Raw genomic sequence first — 21171 nt, 5'->3', positions numbered from 1 at the left:
TGTGGGTGTGTGTATGTGTATATCTCCACATGTGCTCAGTGCACAGTACATATGGTTATTTGAAAGTTCAGCAAATCATAGGCTTTTAGTATTCAAATTATGTATTTAATGCATCTAATACCTCACAATTATCAGACACTTTTGAAATAAATTTTCTTATTTTGATACCAAATAGCAACTATGAGATTTCAAGGAGTTAGTGCAAGCGCCATTGTCCTCCTTTTGAAAGTGAATAAAAAGATAAATGAAAATTACAAGAGGCCCTCCTTTGGACTAAGCTCCCTCACCAGGGCCCTATGGAGCAGGCTCACAGTTAAAATGGGTCACTCGCACTAAATTCCACATCACCAAGCTGAGGCTGAACTTTTTATTTGGCCTCCTGAGAAGTTAGAAAGACGAGAATCACATGTTTCAACAGGCTAGTTTCATTTGGTGGGATAACATTGTTCCGTTTGTTTTAAAGGCTACATAAAAGAAGTAACCAGAGATAACCTGATATTAAACAATTGTTTATTTTTATATTATTCATATTATGTGTTCCTGTCTTATGAGGAAAGTAACTAGTCAATCACTTTTGTTGTGTTTCTGCCTTTTTCAGGCTCTGTCTAGAAAACCAAACTTTTCTGCTCAATCCATTAGAAGATTTATTCTATTTTATGAAACAAAATGTTGTCCAATTCTAGAACATAAATAAAGCTAATTATACTGAACTGTTGTAATTTTGTCATTTGAAAAATAAAAAGTTTGGAGACTTGAAGATGATACCACTACTAAAACAGCCAGGCAGTATTGATCGATGTTTCATTTATTGCTTTTTAAGAGCTTATTTTAGTCACCGAGTTAGAAGCGCATGGCATAGTGGAGATGAGGGAAACATCTTTTAGATATAAACTATATATAAATGTGGTGAATTCAATTATAAATATTCAAATAAGTACTGCAAAAGCTTGTAAATTAAGTAATGTCTAGAGAAACTTTGGGAAGAGTTTGCTGAGGAGATGCTTGCTAAGACAGTCCAAGTTGAGAAAATCAGAATAGCAAACAGATATGTTCTAAAAAATAAATTTGGAAATGTGAGTGGGGCCAGATTATGATGAATATCTGTATCAGACTGTGGATACTGGAGCTTATTGTTCTTCTATCTCCTGGTTTTTACCACATATTATCAATCTTCCTTGTACTAACCAGACAGAAACAAATTAACTGCTTAAAATATGGGAAGAATAAATATCAGAAAAAAAGAGTCTTGCTATAGAAATGAATTAAGAGCGAATTGAAAAAAAAGCTTCTGCATATCATACTTCCAAGCTGCCCAATGATGAGATAAGTTGAAGGATAAAGATTAAATTTTTATGTTTATTAATTTTGAGGCCACTGAAAGAAGCATAGAAATAATCTGCAACAACTGCTGCCTGGTACCAGCAGTTACTGAGTCAGCTAAGTTCCTTTCCCTCACTAGAATTATATGCTGGCAAAATCTCTCTTTTCTTTAATCATATTTTCCTGTCACATTTTAAATTTTCTCAAGCCTCAGTTTTCTGAAAATGGAACTGAAAAATTATCCAAAACTAATGTATTTTGTAAGAGTTAGCTTATTCTCCAGTGAAAACTTGAATTAAAAAGTATGAAATACTTACCTGGGATTTTTTTAATTCTAGAAAGGGCAAAAGCAGTTTTACTGATATGTTGCAACTGGAGACAAAGGAGAGAGTAAACTTCTTCAAGGTTTGTTCTTGTTTTCATAAAGAAACAACTAAAACATTACCATCTGCTGGTATCTATAGTCATTGGGAGCTTGTAATTTTGCTTGCAGTGTACAAGCTAGGAATTTTAATTAGTAAATGCCCTATCACTGTGGGAACTTACACACTTCCATCATGCTACTTCTATCATCAAAACTGTCAATGTCTCCTAAATGATATGCTGTAGAAAGCCAGATCATCCCTGTGTCACTTCCTCTTCTATTAGATAGAACCACAGTTTCTTTTTAGTATTGGTCTGGAAGTGGAAACTAATATTGAGTGTGTATCATTAAATACGGTAAGTACGTAAGAACAGACAAGTTTGTAAGTTCATGCTTTAGCTCGGTACCCAACCACTTTTGTAGCGTATATCCCAATTCTATCCTAAGATTGCTTTGTGTTTGGAATATATGAGGCCATTTATCTATTAATTAAAAATATTATATTTCTGTGTCAATTCTTTTTTTCATTATCCATATGAATACTTCAGATACTCTGGTAAATCTCAGGATTTTCAATCTCCTCTGTTTATTATAACTAAAAGTTGGGTTTTTCTCATTAATTCCTATAACACATTGTCTTTATTTTTTCAAAAATTGTATTTTTGTGAAAACTATAGGATGGACAATCAATGCCTTTTCCACACTCCTCAACTTCCTTTCCTTCAACCATAGAGGCTGAAAAATGATGCTACAAAGACTTTAGGGTGCTATGGCCTGTAGCTTCCTCCAAGCTGTGTGCTATTTTGACATTTCTTAATCATACAGGAGAAAAATTAATTTTTCTATGGAGTCCTTCCTGTGATATTTGCACTTCCATTAAACTCCTGTCCTCTGTAGGAGCAGTTTTTAGGTAGTTAGAGAGGTGTGCAAACATTAGAGTCAAAGTCATCTGTTTTCCAATATTACTGTATCATATGACCTCAATTTATTATTTTTTTAAAAATAAAGAACAGAAGGAAATAAGCAATTGCAGAAAATAAACAATAATAATCATTTATAATCTATATACCAGCTACAGTCATTTTTATTCTATTTTTATCCATTATGTTTGCTATATCTTCTGATGTTTTTAGAATATTACAGATGAATATAAAAAATAAAAGAAAGTCAAATTCATAGAAAGAGCATAGAAAAATGGTTACTAGGGGGTAGAGAGGTGATATTAGAGTGATTTAGTCAAAGCATACAGAATTTCAGCTAGATAGGGGGAACAAACTTCAAAGACCTATTGTATAAGGAGGTGATTATGATTAACAATGTTGCAGTGTATATTTGAAAATTACTGAGAGTAGATTTTAAATGTCCTTACAACAAATAAATATGTGAAATAATTCTTATATTAGTAGCTTCATTTAGTCATTCTACAAAGTATACATCTTTCAAAAACATCACATTCATCATCCTGAAATACTCAATTTTTATCAAGTAAAAAATAAATTTAAATTTAACACTTAGATAAATTTAGTAATTTTTCTATAATCACACAGTACATATAGTGCTGAGATTCAAATTTGTGCATTTTTGCTCCTGCAGACTCAGTCCTTTTCAATGTGATAAGACAATTTTCATGGTCTCATTCACTACTTTAAGGAGGAAACTAAATTATGATCAGGCACAAGATACCCTTGCCTTTATCAGATAACTGGGTAACTATTTTAAAATATGTTACATGGATTATCAGTGGTTTTCAGGAACTAGCTATCACTGGTTCCTTATAGCAACCAGGCATATTTCTTCTAATTTCAGCAACTAAGTGTTGATAGCTTGAAATGGATCATGCTAGGAGGCTTTACACTATGAAAATCAGCAAATTCAGCAAATACGGGCTCAGGCCTTTCTTTTTTTACCTAGTTGTTAAACACTTACCAGAATATCACTAGCGAAAGAACACTTTCATTGAGACTATTTAAAGTCATATTTTAAAAATAGTTTTAGATTAATCTTTCTTTGCTATTATGTATTCCTTTGAGAGATGAGTTTTCACCTATTGACACTGAAAATATTGTCATGCTCTTTATGTTTCATATCTCACTCATAATTAAAACCCATGAAATTCCTTTTTCTCTACTTTACTTAAAGGACTACTTTGCTCTATTGTGAAACTGCGAATTCATTGTGTAGCTGTACCAGGACCCACCTTATTTCAAATAATTTGTATGTCTGTTTGCAGAAAGTATTTTTCACAATAGAACTTTATTGAAAGCCTAAGAAATAACTAAATGGCAAAGGCAGATCTATGGTAATCATTTAGAAAAAATGAACCAGATAGGGGTAAATTTCAGTTTCAAGAACATGGTTTATTAATTTAAGTATTTTTAAGGATGAATAAAAAAGGCTGTGAAGTATAGCATACTTCCAAGTTATGATAAAAAGTAAGATAGTGATGTTTCTCAAATCAGGATTATTTTAAAATATTTTTAAAACCCCAAATATTATTTGGGAGAGAGAAAGGGAAAATTTTCATTTTCTTAATTTCTATCAGCAAAGTAAATATCAGTTTCGGATAGGTAAGTGTAGTATGTATACATACTAGCCACATTTTTTTTCCTTATTTCTACCATATTAAATGAGTCAAGAGCTCAGGGAATTTCTTTTTAAGAAATGTAGTTCCTAAGTCACCTGACTTGACATTGAATTAATTTATAAAACTCTAGAGGAGAATAAAACAGAACCATTGTTAGAAACTATTGATATCTCACAGCTTTCTGTTCAAAATTTCAGGAATCTTTGGTTGAAATCATGTTATTAAATTGATAGAAGTCACAGAGGTAGAAGCGAAAGAATTATAACTTATCAAAGCAGGCACCACTGAAGTGTATTATGGTAAAGATGGCAACAGTACATGCAGTGAAAAGTAACATTTTGATGACAGAGTTTTCTTCTTCACTTTCTTTACCAATTTCTAACAGAAGCCATATAAACTCCATTTGGTCATAAATACGAACTTCCAGATGTATTTTCCTCTAAGAAAATGAGTGAAAACAATTACCAATTAGTGAAAAAGGGACAAGGAACAAAATAGAAGCGATGTGACAAAAAAAAAAAAAAAAAAAAAAAGAAAAAGAAAAACAAAAGAAACAAGAAACCATTGAAACCATTGAATATTGTTTAGTCCAAGTAAAATGAATCCTGATATTTATGGTGGCTAATTTAAAAATAAATTGAATAAATCATTAATCTAGTAAGAAGGAAAATAATCAGATTAGATATGCAGATTAGGTAAAATAAATTGTAGTGTTATTTTGTTTGTAAGAAAAATTAAAAAATAAAATGACTCAAGCCAACAAACTCTAGGTAACCCTAACAAAGGAAATATAAAAATCTAATGTTAGAGGCCAGGCATTTAGCGGAGAAGTGCCTGCGTTAAAAGTGAGAGGTCATAATTTTGATCCCTGGTACAAAAAAAGACTAATCTTAGACAACACAAGTTCAATATAAATGATGAAATTAAGAAAATTTAGTGGTTCAGGCAAGCGGTGGCCGCCCCAGGGAAGAACCAGCCAGCATCCTGAGATCCTGGACATGCTGGAGCTTAGGGAGCTGGGAAACCAAGCAACCAGCCAGCCCCTTGGTAAGCAGTGAGAACCTACCAGCGCGGAGGCTGAGAATCCAACACCCGCCTCCCCCCTCCCTGTTAGCAAATGGGAGCCAGAAGTCTGAGCATCTCTTGGGAGGCTGACCGTATGCAATATAGCAAATAGGGGATTTCCTTCTACCATCTCTTTGAAAGCAAACATTGTTGTCACTGTTTTGCTTTGTTCTTATTAATTGTATTGCTTTATTCAATATTCTGTTTTGATAAGTTCTGTAATGTTCTGTATTTGGTTTGATTTTGCTATACCTGGTTGAAAGAGCAACTATTGTGAAGATAATGAGATATACTATGGCACCTACTACTGTTATCCCAGTAACCTGTTGCGGTGTTCTGTACCAGTTTCACTGCACTGTCTCTACTGGCTTTGTTCTGTTGTATTTCACCACCTTCAAAATAATAAAAAATTTTAAAAATTAAGAAAATTTCAAAGTGTGGTTTCTACCTACTAAAGCCTTGAGCTTATCATTTTTTTTATGGTTGAGTTGCATAACATTGTATTAAAATACTGTGTCTTTTTTATCCATTCCTCAGTTGATGGCATTTGGCTCATTTCCAAGATCTGGTTATTAAAAATAGTGAAGCTATAAACATGGGTGCACATATATCACTATTCTGGTTCCTCATGAATTTTAGGATTATTTTCCTTAATTCTGTAAAAAAAAAATGCTGTTGTTGCTTTGATTGGGGATACATATCAATTTTGGAACTACGACTATTTTGATTATATTGTTTCTGCCTGCACAGGAATAGAGGATATTTTTCCGTTTTCTGATGTCCCCTATTTCCTTTTTCTGTAAAGATCTTTCAATTTCTTACTTTCTGTTTAAGTTTTCTTGGTATTTTTTTCTGATTTCTTTTTAGTGAGTTCATTATTAGTATACAAATGCTGCTGAGTTTTCTGTTTTTTAAACCTATGTTACTGAATTTGGTTATTAATTTTAAGAGTTTTCTAGTGGACTTTTTTGGGTTTTCTATGTGCAAGATCATGTCATCTGCACATGATGATTATTTCAGGTCTTTGTTTTCTTCCCATATCCTTTCTTTTTCTTGCTTAAATGATCTCAATAATATTTTGAGTACTATATTGACAGGAGTGGTGACAGTGGACATTCTTGACTTTTTCATGATTTTAGGGGAAAGTTTTTTCCCTTTTACTGTTATGTTGGCCATAGGGTTTGTCATAAATAACATTGGATTGAGATAATTACTTTCTATATTTTTTTCCTGCAATGATTTATCATAAAGGACATTAGAATTTGTCAAAGGATTTTCCTGCATCTATTAAGATGATTACGTGATTTTTTAAAATTTGCTTATGTTGAACATCCTTGCATCCCAGGGATAAGGTCTACTTCCTCATGATGTATGATTTTTTTGAGGATGCACTGCATTCTGTTTGTGATGATCTCATTGAGGGTTTTTATTCCCATATTCATTAAGGAGATTAGTCTATGATTCTCTCTCTCTCTCTTTTTTTGGCTAGATCATTGTCTAGTTTTGGATTCGGGGTAATGCTAGTCATTGCAGGAATGATTTTAGGAGTACACTTTCCAATTCAACTTCATTAAAGAGTTTCACATGTATTAGCATTAGCTCTTCCCTTACATTTTTGTTATAGTTATTGGTGATCTTTTTACTTTGACAGTTTCCATCGTGATTTCTGATTTTTCATTCCCAATTGCATTTATTTGGGTCTTTTTTAGAAAGTTAGATTGACTGTGGGCTTGTCTGTTTTGTTTATTCTTCCAGAAAACCAACCTTCAATTTATTGATCCTTTGTAAGTGCTTTTGATTTAAATTCATTGATTCCTGCTCTGATCGTTATAATTTCCATATTTGTACTAAGTTTGGGTTTGGAGACTATTCTTACGTTTCTAGGACCTTGATATATATCATTAGTTTATTTGTTTGGGCTCTGTTTTTGTGATGTGGGAGCATTCACAAACATAAACTCCCCTTTTAGGAGTACTTTCATTGTCTCAAGAATTCAGCTAAATTATATTGAAATTTTCACTTCTAGAAACTGTCGTTTTTTTCTTGATTTCATCTGTAAATCACCATTTATTTAACAGTGTATTGTTTAGTTACCATGCATTTGTATACTTCCTCTGTTTTCTTTTGTCATTGATATCTAGTTCCATTACACTATAAAATGATAATATGCATGGTATAATTTCAATTCTTTTGTATTTACTTATGCTTACTTTTTAGATTAGTATATGATGGATTCTGAGGAAACTTCCATGTGCTTCTGAGAAAAATGTGTATTCTATTGTCGTTTCCACAAAAATGTGGAAAAAAAATTTTTTTTTTTTTTTTGTCTTTTTCGTTTTTATCAGTACCAGGGATCGAACTCAGGACTGCCTGCTTGCAAGGCAGGCGCTTATGCCGCTGAGCTAAATCCCCAGCCCCGGAAAATATTTTTAAAAATCTTATTTTTGTGTATTGGAAAATCTGTAAAGTTAATAATCTGAAAGAATATACCTTTTAATTATAAGTAAAATATTTCAATAGATTATTATTTAACTATAACAGATAATGAAGAGATAAAACATATTAAAATGAATCAGGGGAAGATGTAGTCTTTCTCAAACATTTTAGTATTAAAAGGTAACATTCCACAAGGTGAAATGTGATTTGTACCTACCTCCAGCCCTTGCTTGTCAGATAAACCATTGAGTCTCTCTTAGATCACTTCCTTCTGTAAATTTAGTCTAATCATGCTTTTACAGAAGTGAAGATAGATACAATAATATATTTGAGTGCCACTTGGAAAGGAATCAAACAGTTCATTTTCAGACTACTGTGATTTGTCTCATGGAAATACATACAGTTCTAAATTATTTTTGTAACTATTCAGTTTGTGTCTGGGTTAGGACATTCTTTCCACTTTATATTTAGTCACGTGCAATATCATTTTTTGAATGTACAGACAATCATAACTATTTTAATTCAGAAAACATTTACTTCTCTTCTCTGTGAATTCTACATATTGGAATCTTACAAATCAGATATCTTATTTGGAAAAGTAATGCTTCAATGTGACACTGGTTTTAAATTAAACTTCCTAAGTTACTGCAAAAGTATTGCCTATTGATACTTTTATAAAGACAAAATACTTGTATATTTTTTCAAAGTATAAAAGTCTTTTATAAATTTTTATTTTAATGTAATAGAATTAGATATTAAGAAATAAATATGAAAGAACTCATCTTGTATCTATGAAAAAGTAAAACAACAATTAGAGGACAATGCTGGTTAATACACTGTACACCATAAGCTTAAAAGAATGGCCAAGATGTTACTGAGAGCACAAGTCATAAACAAAAAAAAAAAGATTCTCTCTTAATAATGTAAAAATTTCTTTTTGAAAAACTAGGAGAAACTAATAGTATAAATGAAACAAATTAGCATATATATTGAAATTTTTCTAAAACAATGGAATAGATAATTTGGAAAATTGCTTGACCCTTTCCCTACTTTCTATTTATCTTCCATTTTGCCAAATGTATACGAGAAACCATGAAAACTTTGATGAATTTTTCCTTGGGGTCTGAAGTAATAGCCACGTGCAATGCAAGAGTGTGCCTACTTTGAGCAAGAAAAGAGATCTGAAAAGGAGGGAAAGGTGCTCGGACACGAGCCTTTAATCTTGGCAAACTTATTTAAATAAAAACAAAGTTTGTGAAGGTTTAACTCATTCACTTGAAGGTTCTTCCTAGAGTTGTAACTATGAAAGAAAGATTAGTTTCTTTCACCTGGTGTCTATTAATATTGCTGGTGGCAGTTTGAACCTAATCAAGAGAGGGAAAGAAAGACCCACAGATGAATTTCAGAGAAAAAATGGTTTTGTGCCATTTGGAATCCTGGTTTCTTTTTTTAAAAGACAAAGTCTCAAAATCATAAAACCTAGATTTAGTTTTGACAGGTAAGAATAGAGAGCTCTATTTCTTTTATTTCAATTAGATTAGGGTCCTTGGCTTGTCAAGCACAGCAGCCAAAATTCCAAAGAACATCAAAAAGATGCCTTGAATTATTAGTGCCATGTTGCAGTAGATGCAATGTATAAAATGCAACCAGAGTGTTAAAAATGACCATTTTTGAATCTAGAATCTATTATTGCAAACATTTAATAAAAAGTATGATAATGTGCCATTAATCTATTCACTATTATAACTGTGTAACTGAGCTACTATTACTTGTAAGTACGATGTAAGAGTCTAACCTGAAAGGATAATGGTTTTTTTTTTTTTTTCAGTGCAGGGGCTCACTTAGGATCTTACACAAGCTGGTCAACTCTGCCACAGAGCTACAGTTCCAATCCTTTGCAATGATGATTAGATGAGAGTCATAAATTGTATTTTTGTTTCAAAAATGTCAGAAGAACCTCAGAAAGCAAGGTATTAGAAGATCAAAACATGATTATAAAATACTGCAGGATCTTCACAAGCCTAGACATTTTCATATAAATGTGACTACTTTAATGCTATATTAAATACATTGTATTCAAATAAAATTTACATATTCCAAAGAAGATTTTACTTAATTCTCTCTATGAGTGTTTTGATAAACTGATACATTAATTGTAAGATAAAAAGAGAAGAACAATTCAAGCTGAACTGTAGGAAAAGACCTGAGTCTTGGATAAAGTAGAAAATTAGAAATATACATTTGCAAAAGATGGGTGGATATCACTAAATTCTGATTTGATTGAGATGTTTTGTTTCACATTGGTCAACTTTATTTCAAAATAGATGGAAGATTGACATAAGGAAAATGTAACTGCCTATTGCCTTTCTTTTTCAAAAAAAAAAAAAAAAAAAAAAGAATTCAGTATAGCAATGTCAGTTTGTAGTGTCCATGATAAAAGATAAAGGGAGCAGCATACTAAAGTGGCTTACTCAGTGAGGTCATATGATTTTCTTCCCTTGACATTTTATTTACAAGAGAAATAGCCATCTGTCTTGGAGACAGAAGGTACAGATGATTATGTTTAGGAAGCTTCTGGTTTTTTTTCTTTAATTTAAACTTTGCAAATGAGTTTCGAAGAGTGAGATTTCATAAAGTCACTATTGGCATTGAGAGAGAATTTTTTGAGTGGATTTCTGGAAAGTTATTCCCATCCAGAGGTAGCTGTGACATGTTTAGTTACATGACTTGTTTAGCTCTGTCCAGCCAGACAACTTGAGAGTCTGAAAGTCTCCTTTTGATGCTCTTTGTGCCAAGATCTATAGGACACTCAACAGAGATCAACAAGGCTTAATTCCTGTCCCTCCCTAGGGATTCACTGGCTTACCGTGAAAGGAAAGGTTTAAATGAGTAAAATGGAAACAGCGTAGTGAGTTCAACATGTATGCTCACAAAGGAATAGCTCATGCAGAGGAATAGCTTCCTTTCTGGTAAAAGAAGAGATCTTGGAAGGAAAATAAATACAAGACATCATGGAAAAATGACTACAAATTTGCCAGAGAGTAACACATTCAGAGTTGAGTGAAGATTGTAAGCAGTAATAACCATAAAATTAATTTGGTGGTGCTACGGGAAAAATGACTCAGGGACAAGATGAGATGCAGGAAGGTGGCTGTGGAAGGTATAAGAAGAGGCCAGGACAGGTGTTTTGAATTAAATCAAGTAAAGGAATGGTCAGAAGGGAAGAGCAGATAGACTCATGGGATACTGGGAATACACTGGTAGAATTCATATTTAAGTACAAGTTAGAATTAAAGAGAAGATGTTTGGGAGAACTGTTGATATGTAATATAAGTGGCTTAAATATTTAATGGAGAAAGATAAGTTTAATTATGAACCAACTGGACTCAGAGGTCATGGATTTGCCCAGGGAGTGATCCCTATGCATTTTAGCAAACTGGAAAGATTTGGGTTGAATAGTCAGAAGGAGTTCAGTTTACACAAATGTGAGACGGGTCCCAGTGGAGCTATTATTGATGACTACTGCACATGTACTCAATCTTGGCACCAAGAGACATTATATGGGAGAGTAAAGAATTTCTTCCTTTTTAAATTTTATTCCCTTTTCTTTTCTTTTTTTATCACCCTGGCGAGACATTCAGTTGGGGGAAATTTTTTGTTATTTTCTCTAATGTTCTCTTTTGCTAATTGTTCAAAAAAAAAAAAAAAAAAAAAAAAGAGAGAGTCAAGCCAAAGACTTTTTTGCTGGCAATGAATATCTAAAGCTGAGGTTCATTTTCACATTTGGGATAACTGGGATTCATCATTTCATTTGGAAAGATTAAAAGAAATAACAGTAGCTGTTGAAATTATTTTATGAGAGTTTCTGGGAAAGATTCCTAATTTCCATTGGCTTCAGTGAGTCTGTCCATTACTTGAAATTATCTGTAAATATTTGAATGTATGCAAATTTCCTTTTCCAGAGAAGAGATACAATAGCTATTTGTGTTTTATTTATTCATTTATTGTATTTTTTTCACAAAGATCACAAAGGGATCTTTGAATGAAAGAGAAGAAGAATAGGAATAAATAGAGAAGAGAGCTGAGGATGCATAGTGGAAAAGAATCATCAAATGGTGAAATAAAATTCCACAATTTACAGCAGGGACCAGGAGAGTGCTATGATTGATTTCAAAGGGAAGAGTGGTTTCAGTGATCAGTATCTTTGGATTTAATGATATTCTAATCCTTGCCAAAGCAGTTACACAGCCATACTGGAAGTCAGCTGGGGATGGGAGAGAAGACTTAATGGAAAGGGTCACAGAAAATTTTAAAAAATAGTCCTCCTTCCACCGAAACTGACCGAGAAAAAGACTTAGAGGTGTAGTTATGGGGTTGAGGGGAGTAGTTCAGCATCATAATAAACTTTTAAATTTGTCTTCTGGTTTTAAGAATGGGAGTGACATTTACATGATGGAGTAATCCAATGAAGAAGAGGCTAAAGTTGCAGGGTGGGGAGAAGAATGGCTTTATAAGCAAGGTTCAGATTGGATTAGGATAACTGTGGGTTCTAGAGCTTGACTACAGAATGGAAGAGAAGCGTACCTGAACAGATAAATGGACAGTATTAGAAGTGGCCAGGGAGATTCATTCCTCAGAATCTCTAAATTCCCAGTAAACAAAAATAATGCTGAGAGTGAAGGGATCCTGTTGCAGAGGCAGAGTTAATTCTGACAGCAGTGACAACTCTGCTAGCTGCTAAGGGAAACTGAAAGGAGAAACAAGCAACCATAGGCATGGCTTTGATGAGATGCTGAATGTGCAAATGGCACTGGAAACTGAGACTTTATGGTAGCATCAACTGCAGTGGTTCACACCAGTGATGCAGGCAGTGTTTAACTTTAGAATGCTGAGCAGAAGACACTGTCTGGAGCTTTTTTAGGAAATGACACTCTATATTCCTGGTCAGGTCAGTTCTTTCTTTTACTAGTAATTTTAATGACCTTCCCTACTACTTGTTAAGGAAATATGCTCCCACAGTTGATCTCTTCATTGTTTAAAAAATCAACTTTATGTTCTATGTAGTTCATTCTCACTGGTTTGATGTATAATTAACAGCTTTCATTTTAAAAACAAATCTCCACGCCTCCCTCCAGCTACTTTTAATCTTCTTTTGGAAAACTTCTTTAGAGTAATGTTATATAGAACATTTATTTCCTTACTGCTCCATCCTTTCTTTTCCCTTACTTTAAATTGCAAATACTTTTCAGATTTATGAATAATTTTTAGAGTGTTGAATAGCAATCTACATGCACGTAATTCAAGGAAATTAAGGCACATACATGAGTCCATTTGCTTCTCATTATAATGCCCTGCCACCCAGTTTCCCTTTGTGCAAGTATACTATTATCTCCTGTTTTTTAAAACAGATTTTTGCATGTAGGCTCATTTTTCCATTTTCTTTGATAAATAATAAACACTATAGTGCAACTTTTTCCTTGCTCAGTATACCCTCAAAGATCTCTTCTTTTCAATACATATAAAGTGACCTTAATAATTTTAGTAGTTGCACAGTATTTTATTGACTGACTATATAAAGTCTATTTTGGTTATTTTTTTATTTTTAACTTGTGTACAAAGCTGCTTTGAATGTATCCTATTGTACTTAAAAACATTTGTAAGGTAATTTGCCATGATTGGAATCATTAGGTTGCAAATAATTGTTTAATATTCATCAATCAATCTGTAGCCACTATTATTTTGATTGAAATAATACCTACCAAGATTGTTATAATTTGGATACTGAATGTCCCATAAAGATGCGTGAGGTGTGGGCTGTTGGGAGGTGGTGGGACTTGTAGAAGATGTAGCCTGATTGAAGAAAGGTAGGCCATTAATGGCACGCCCTTGAGAAGGACACTGAGAGGTGGACCCCTTCCTATCTCTCTCTGTTCCCTGAGCACTGTGAATAGAACCGGACTCCTGCACTGTACAATCCTACCATTCTTGTCTGCCATGTACTAAAACTGTGAGCCAAAATAAATTGTTTCCTCCTTACAAACTGACCATCTCAGTTAATTTTTCACAGTCATAGAAAACTAACACAAAGTTCATATAAAGATCAATTTTTGAACTCATATCAGTTAACCCTCCAGTAATATTGGAGACAGTTGATTGTGAAGCTTCTGCTTAAAACACTTACTTATGTCTTTTGGGTTCCACAGTATTACACCCTTCTGGGTTTCTCCCTATTCATCAGCTCCTTTTCAGTTTCCTTTTCTAATTCCTAGTCTTGTCAGTATCTATATTTGGGAATGCTCTAGAGCTCTTTCGCACCTTGATTCATTAAGTGCACTATCTCCTGAAATTGTTTAATAAGATTCAATTGTTATAAATGCCAGTTTTCTACTGATGACTCACACACTTTCATCTCCAGCTTTGACTTTGTCTCCGAGCGCTGTCTCAACAATCCTGGTGATCTCTGAACATGGATATCTAACAAGTTGCTCGAAACTTAACTGTTCTCCCGAGGCTTCCGACAATAATTGCTGACAAATTTATTATTCCAGTTACTTTGAACATAATTATAGATGTGATCCCTGATTTCCTTCCATAAATAACAACATTAACCTATCATCAAGTCTCTCCTTTACTTCCAAATAAATCCAGAATTTAGTCATTCTCAATTTTCTATTGCTCTCTCTGGCTAAAGAGTAGTCTGAGAAGCTTTCACAGTTTCTTAACATTCTTGAGCCCTCTCTTCTATTCTAAAAGGTAATCTTTATGCAATAGCAAGAGAATAAGGTATTTTCCTCTGAAAATGATCTGTGTCCCCCCAAAGATATGAAGTAAACAGGAATTCCTTACCTTGGGTTTAAAAGTCATATACTATTGTGGAGAGCAGGAAACAAGGACAATTATAGATCCATCCGCTTTCTCCTCCTTAACACTATGTGCACTGGATATAATTTTTGTTAATAGATGTTCTTTCCTAAGCTCTTGAATATTTTTCATTGTATGTATTTAAGTGGACGAATCATTCTTATTACAGTTCTGAGTTTTCCAGTAGGTTCTTAACTTTGAGAGCAGAAACTAATATTTGTTATCTGTTTAATTTAAGGGTAAAGCAATAGAAAAGGCGAGATTGTTTTGCATTACCCATTTATTACTGATATGCCAGAAAGTGTCCTTCAAACATCCTTGAAATGAGTTCAGCAATAGACAATGAAATTCAAAAGGGACCAGCTATATGAGATTTTAAAAATTTATTTTATTATGTCCAATAAAGTTTGGAAGTTGGGGAGAAAGAAAAGCATGTATATCTAATTTTAAACTAAAAAAAATATTTCTCAGGAAAAGTAGAATGCTTTTATAAGCAACCTTATGATACTCTTTGTAGGAACAACATATCTAAGAACTTTATAAAACTAGGTAAGCAATACATGTATTTAGTTATTTAAATTAAATTTATTTATTTATTTAGTATGTGACACCAGGGATCAAACTCACCATCTCATGTGTGCCAGGCAGGCACTTACACCAACCTATTGATTTATTTAAAATAATTGAAAGAGCTACCCACACAATTGTGCTACTGCTTAATCCTAACCATGTATCAAACTTGCAGCAAGGTGACAAAAATTGTGCTATCTGTTTTAATCCCAATAAATAGAGATCTTTATAAACCATGGAACAACTCTTGATAGAATTTAAACTCATTGGCTTTGTATTAAGCCAAAATTGAGGCTTAAACAAATGATACATGTTAACTAATGAGTGTGGAAATTATACTAAAATTTTTGGATGAAAATAAGCTGTATCTAGGAACTCCTAAGGTACTACGAGGCAAGTACATCATTTGCTCTAGAAATATATGCTTGTGATGGTTAGTGAACATTTCCAAAATTTAGAAAATCACTTTTGACTGGAAATAGTGCAAAACTACTTTCAAGATCAAGATTGAAACAGAGACTGAACTGAGCAGAGAGAAGCAAGACCTACATTTCCCTTTGCCGTAAGAAGTGATGATACTTATGGGTTGGATTGAGTGTACAGACAACTGTAAGCTCCGAGGGGATGCGGAGTCTTCTGCAGATTAGCTTTGGGGTGGACAGTCTCCCTGCAACTGAGAACGGCAGCTGAGTCTGCTCTGCTTCCCCCGCTACACACTGAGGAGCACAGCAAATTCAATGTAATTACGTTTAGATTATTGATCACAAAGACCTGTATGTAATTGGAACTGGAATGAAACACGTTTTGAATGTGTATCATTTTGCTGGTTTTAGGGATAGCACACCCACTAAAATGCGATCAAACAGCAGTAATTAATGAACTGCTCCTGAGAAACTGGGAAGGGAAAGATATCCTACCTGCCTATGTCCTCTTAAATACACACCTAGCAAATTATTTTAATTATATTACAGTCGCCAAGGAACTTGGAAGTACTGAACCTCAGGGAAAACGACCTTTACCTCCCATCAAGGTTTCCTCCGAAGTGCGTGGGAGCGCACGTTCTGTTTCCACCCAGTGCCCCGTCTGGCCACTTCTTTTAAGCAAACAAACTCGTAATAAAATATCGAATGTATGGGCCGCCCAAAATGCCAGTGTCTGCGTGTATTCTTCCTCTTCGCCCCTTCGTTTCATTTCTAAACTTGAAGGCACACAGTTGCAAATCTCTCAGCTCATGTTGGGGTGGGGCGGGAACCCCAGGAGGACCCTCATCCTGCTGGCCTCGCGGTGGCCCGCATTCTTTGCCCAATCTTGCCTGTAAGCCGGAAGATGCCAGCAGCCATTCCTCAGTCAAGACCTGCAGTGGCCCCGTACTTTGCTCCTTCTCACCCCTCTATCCCGGGGAACCAACTTGGAAAACTGCAGATGATTTTCGATCTATGGCTTCTCCCCGTCTCTCACAATTATTTTTATCCCTTCTCCCTGGATCCTCCCCAGATGCAGCCGGGTGATAAATACTCGAAGACCTCCCTGACCTTCCAGAGCCGGCTTCTGGCTGGTGCCTCATCTCTGCCGGTCCCAGCGGAGACCTGGGCGGGAGCGCCCAGAGCTGCGCCCTAATTGGGACATCAGGGGCTTGGACCACCGTCCGTCGTCCTTGGGTCCGGGGCCAGATGCTTTCCTTACAGCCTGGATCATCTACTCTGCGCAGTACCACACTGGCTCCCCAAAAGTTCGCCCCAGGGAGCAGAGGTGAAGGGTGCAAAGGGAAAGGGAGATTCTTAAATTCCTAAGCCACTTTATCAAAGTAGCACCTGCAGGAAGTTGCTGCCAGCCCTGCAGGTCTTCCCAGCTCTTTAGCAGAGCGCAAACCCTGGCAGGGACCCCCTTCCCCCTTCCCACCTGCATACCAGGCGCGGGCACCATGCGCTCTCCCCGGTTCCCTTTGGATCCTCGTACTCACCCTGATGGCTCCCCGCAAGAGTCCTGCAGAGAAAGGTGACCTCCAGGTCCTGGGCTGGGCGTGGGCGGCAGGGGCTGAACCCCGCGGCGTCCCCCCGGCCTGCAGGACCTGGGCGCGTCTCCGCTGCTCTCGGGGCCGCGGAGCGGAGTGCGCGCTGCGGAGCTGGGCGCAGCGAGCGGGGCTCCGGGTGGCGGCCGGCCGGCCTGGCGCCCCTAACTCCTCTCTCTTCTGGCCTGCATCCCTTCTTTCCACGCCCCTATCTCTCCTTGCTCGTTTCACTTTTCCTCTTCTTTGACTTCGCTCCTCCGTCTCCTCCCTCCCTTTCCACGGATGCATGAAGAAGGGCAGGGCAGGAAGAACCGGGTCTCCTCCACCTGAGCGGTGCCTTGGAGATTATCTGTGCACAGAATCTGGAAATGACGCGAGCCACCTTTCTGAAGACAGCCAAAATAGAACCACTTTCATTTCCTTTAACTTTTCCTCTGTGTGTCTCTATGCCAGTGGCTCTTTTTATCCGGTCGAGCGGCTAAGAATAAGTTGAGGTCAGATAAGGAAAGGGGCAGGAGTGGTGTAGACAGCGGTTTTGGGGAGCAGAGTTGTGAGCCAGCCATGTGGATGACTTCAGAGGGTTGTCTCTCCACAGTTCTACAAAGTAGGTATTTCCCGGAAAAGGACTGGGTTAGGGGGTAAGAGAGGGAAGATGGGCAGAGTAATCAAGTCTAGGTCTAGGTCCTGTTTTATTCTAAGACATCTCCAGCGGTTTATGCTCAAGCTGCTGTCCAAGACACCTGGACGATTTTGACCTGGATTTGACCTTGAAAACTGTTTTTCCTTATCCTGGTATTAAATCTTTCCCCGGAAAAGTGTTTTATAACCCCGCAAACACGGTTCGGTTAGTGCACCCGGAATTCTCCAAATCTGCTTTGATTTATCCTAGAAACTATGTTTCTTGGAAGGCAGAAACCTCCAGTGCTAGGAGGACGGGTGGGATTTTCCATAGGAGCCTCCCCTCCCCCAGAGTCTCATCCAGGCCTCCTTGTTCAAGACTTATGATAAAAGGAGGTTTGTGTTACAGAGATCCTTTCTGCCTTCCCACCTCCAACACTTCCTGTAGACAAACGTGTTTCCAGCCCATTTTCCATATAGTGCTGATGTCAGCCTTATATTCTGTATATTTAAAAGAGATACTACTTATAAACATAATGCTTGGCATTTGGTAAAATGTTAGCTTAATTAGGACTAATGATTTCAGATTATCAGCGTTTATATCACGTTTTCATAATGCCATGTGCCAAAATTTAAACCCTTTATAAATGTATGACAATGAGGTTGTAGCTACTTATCTAGGGAAGTACAGTGAAAATAATTCCAGAAGAAGTCAAGATTTAAAACATTTTAAATTCAACAGTTATTGCCTTATAAGATTTGCTGTTGATCACTTTCATCTTACATTTGCATTCAACACAATTTGTGACAAATCTTGTAGGTGACAGCCATAGTGAACTTACAAGGTTAAACGACCTGAACAAGAAGATTAAGGAAATCTTCTCCTTCTACAGTTTCTGCAACGGCAGTGCAAAGAGCGGATTGGCCATGATGGATGCACAGATGCAGTAAAGGTGTCCATGGCAGAGTATGTTCCATTTAACAGTGTAACAAGAGCCAATTTAAAATTTGGAGCATTGAAGATTCAAACTTTGGAATGTTTCCAGATGGTGTGTTTGACCTTGCGCAAATGCATTTAACAATCGGCTAATGAATTTAGCATATAGATTCTACTAAATGAAGGTGTGAAAAAGATCCAACCTATAATCAAAAGGGAGACCTAAGTTTGCAGTTGCTTCTGCTATGGCTACTGCAGCAAATGAAATTGCTTAGGTATCAGTGATGAAAATGCACCTTGCATGCAGCAATAGACCTTGTGCCCTAGAGGTATTCCATTGCTATTCGGCACACAGATGCTTCACCTAACAGGCAGGACACAGTCTCAGCACTCAGTGAGCGTTTCTCTCAGCGACTAGTGTGTATTACAAATGAATCCTACTAGATCACTTATTTAGATATTGGACTATAGTAAAGGCTTTATTATCAGCGAGAAAGAAACTGGAATCTCAGACAATTCTGAAGTTCAAGAAGAATTAAGACACCCCAGACAAATTATATTTGAAAACTAAATGAAAATTCCAGAAAATGCCTATCCTTAAAAGTCTCATTTATTTTTAATCTTAAAGATGCAGAATGAGGAAGACCTATCCTAATAGGCAAAAAAAAAAAAAAAAAAAAAAAAAAAAAAAAAAAATTAGGTAAAAGCTCTATTTTTTTGAGTTTTTGCCAGAAAGGAGATTTTTATTAAGGAAAATCAGTCTATTTTGATAATATTGATTTCTGTTTAAGACTGATTGAAGCTCTTTTGTTCATTTGAAATAAGCTGACTGCATTTTTAAAATAAATGAAAAAAGCAGTCATAAAGTGCACAGTTAAGCACAAAAGCTAAGACACTGTGAAAGGATGTAAGTGTTATAGACAGAATTAGTACAGACAGTGCAGGCCTAAATGATACACCTTTTACTAAAATGGCTGATGTTTGCTTTGAGTTGCTTGGATAAACTCCAGAAAACTAACCTGACTTCAGAGATTTCAGAAATTAAATACACTGGACTAATTCCATGATATCAAAGGGTCAAAATACAGGAGCTTTATTCTAATTACCATTTTTTTTCTATTTTGGAAAAAATAATGCAAACTGAAATAAAATTATGGATCAAATAGAAGTAATTATATAAACAATCCCTCACTTCATGTAGTAGAAAGGCATTTTGGTAATTATTTAGATTGGCTTCATTCATTCATTAAGTTCATCAGATAACTGCTTAGTTCTTCTTTTGGAAGAAAGTCAAATGAAGTCTGAGAATGTTGACCAAATATAATTTAATAATTCCATAATTTGAAGAAGAAGAGTGGTTTGGAAATAACCCTTGTTGTGAGATAATATTATTTTCTTAAACATAAATAATATATTCAGGATGATTTCTAGTCAATATTGCATATCTAAAGCACTAACCAAAACTTGGGTTTATAATTTGGTTTAATTGTTAAGTGATTAAAATTTTCATTCTAGTTAGATAAATTTATGAATTTTTTAATAGATGCATACACTATGGTAGAGCAGAAATACTGGTGAGTCAAAAGGTTCCAAGTCTGTCACTATGAAATAATCTCACATTTGTTAAATTAAGCTGCAGGTATTTTATCTCTAAAATAGGGTAGATGAGTAGAGAACAAAATCAGCTCGAATCAGTCAGCTCAAATTGATTCTAATGACACTGTATTACTATAAAATCAAATCTTCCAGGTAAAAACCCAAACTAGTTCATGAGATAGTATCAATGAATTCATGCTTCACAATAATTTTTAATACTTTTCATAAATTATTACTGTATTTTACCTAAAGCCATTATTATATTAGTCTCAATATTTTGGTACTACTTCACAATTTATCAGATATTCTGTGCTTTGTAAGGAAATAAGAAACAGTTGCATCTCTATATTCAAGAGAAAAACTGACCAAAAAGATTAGAGGAAAATTTGCTTTAAAATTGAAATAATTTCGTTCTTACTTTCATTGACCCATTAACCTATATAAATATTTAAAGAATTTAATTTCTTCCAACTCTAGCTACCTAAAATTTAGTATGGGAATAATCCAATTTTAGCTATCTCTAAGTCACCTAGAGGGAAACAAGTCATTAAAATAGCCAGTGCTGATTCAATATCATCTTATTCTGAAGTCCTACCAAGCTCTTGCTCTTCTGTTAACATTGGCCCTATCATGTTGTTGTATCTTATTGGATTGTATTACATATGAAGGTATAAACAAATTTTCTATGGAAAATGAGGTAATATAGTAGCCATTGTTTGTTTTCTGTTATTTGGTTCTGAATGCCCTGTAATACTCTCATTCTCTTGAATGTTTTTATACTATTTTATTATGTTAGATACTATTGTATATGA

At 35.3% G+C, this 21171-nt stretch overlaps 1 protein-coding gene across 4 annotated transcripts in view; it reads right to left on the bottom strand.

Moving 5' to 3' along the window:
- Htr1f (5-hydroxytryptamine receptor 1F) overlaps positions 1-17839 on the bottom strand; it is a 137547-nt gene extending 119708 nt beyond the window's left edge. For 2 of the 4 annotated variants that reach the window (XM_063224767.1, XM_063224766.1), the window contains exon 1: positions 17161-17839. The gene's annotated coding sequence lies outside the window, so the exon portion shown is untranslated. The remainder of the gene's footprint in view (positions 1-17160) is intronic. The other 2 variants (XM_063224768.1, XM_063224769.1) reach the window with 1 other exon arrangement.
- Between the last annotated feature and the right edge of the window lie 3332 nt (positions 17840-21171).

This window comes from Cavia porcellus, unplaced genomic scaffold (genome assembly GCF_034190915.1).
Source record: "Cavia porcellus strain 051 isolate PalLab524CR breed Dunkin Hartley unplaced genomic scaffold, mCavPor4.1 scaffold_15, whole genome shotgun sequence".
NCBI classification, from domain to species: Eukaryota; Metazoa; Chordata; class Mammalia; order Rodentia; family Caviidae; genus Cavia; species Cavia porcellus.
The sequence above is the reverse complement of the archived record's forward strand: the minus strand, read 5'-3'. Positions and strand labels throughout refer to the sequence as shown.